We start from the raw sequence: 1,349 nt of genomic DNA on the forward strand, positions 1-1,349 counted from the left end.
TCTGACACCTCGGGGAGTGGGCTTGGTATGTCTTAATGCAAGGGGGACGCGTGGTAGCGTACGCATCTCGCCAATTAAGACCACATGAATGGAATTACCCCATCATGATTTGGAGTAGGCAGCGGTAATATTTGCTCTGAAGATATGGAGATGTTATCTCTATGGAGCAAAGTTTTAGGTCTTTTCTGACCATAAAAGTCTGAAGTACTTGTTTACTCAGAAAGATTTGAATCTCAGGCAAAGGAGATGGGTGGAGTATATGGAAGATTATGACTTCACTCTGCAATATCATCCTGAAAAAGCTAATGTGTGTTGGTTGCCGAATCGAATTCAGACGCGGAAGCGTGGGGAAAAAGCAGATCGTGTATAACAAAAATTTTCATAAAACTTTTGAGATACTCTATAGATTATATTAATTTATGGACGAATAAATTAATCACATTAATTTATATGTCAAGAACTCAATTAGGAAAAATACCTGAAGGCCGACTCAGATGATAACTTGAGTTCTTTAACCTCGAACAATCCTTGCTCCAAGCTTTGTGTTTAGAAAACCAAAGTCTTCCACGTCGATTCCTTGATTCCACGTAGATGTGTGTGTGGGCACACGTAAGACAAAACAGGTTTCAATAACACTCGAATTTCCACAAACACCAGCGCATGCACGATGTGGAATTTTTTGGGAGAAAAATTTTTCCTCTCTTTTTCCTCTTTGAGAATTTCGGCCACCTTAACTCTTAGGGCAGAAAATTGTTTTCAAAAAATTGTCTCCACAATTTTCTATCATTCTCATATTTAAAAAGTAGAAGTCAAACTTCAAAACAAAATCAAATCTCTATCTCCTATTTGAATTTGGAACAACAAAATCTCCTCTACTTATCCATAAAGTGGCCGGCCACCCCTTAGAGTTTTTACCCTGTGTGTGGCGCAAATAACAGATAGGGAAGGAAGAGAAATCATCATTTATCATGTAGTCCAATTTTAATTCAAATTCAAATTCAAATTTAAGTCAAACTTAAATTAATTTGAATTCTAAATTGAACAACTTATCAAATAAGTTCAAAAGGATAAATTTAAATTATGTTCACAATTCAAATTCAAATTTAAATAATCACATTATTGAAATAATAATTAATTCTCAATTAATTATTTTTCGAGTATTTAATTTTAGAATTCTGTAATTCTAAAATTCGCATTTTGCCCTTTGTGTCTCGTAGAATTACAAGGACGACGCGGATAATTAATTAAACACTTTAATTAATTAATTAATTCTATTAATTCCAATAGTTACTCCACTATAAACTTGGAATTGAACTCTCGAAATTATAGACATTAATTACTTCTAAACT

The sequence above is a fragment of the Morus notabilis genome, unplaced genomic scaffold (assembly GCF_000414095.1).
Source record: "Morus notabilis unplaced genomic scaffold, ASM41409v2 Scaffold186, whole genome shotgun sequence".
Lineage (NCBI taxonomy): Eukaryota > Viridiplantae > Streptophyta > Magnoliopsida > Rosales > Moraceae > Morus > Morus notabilis.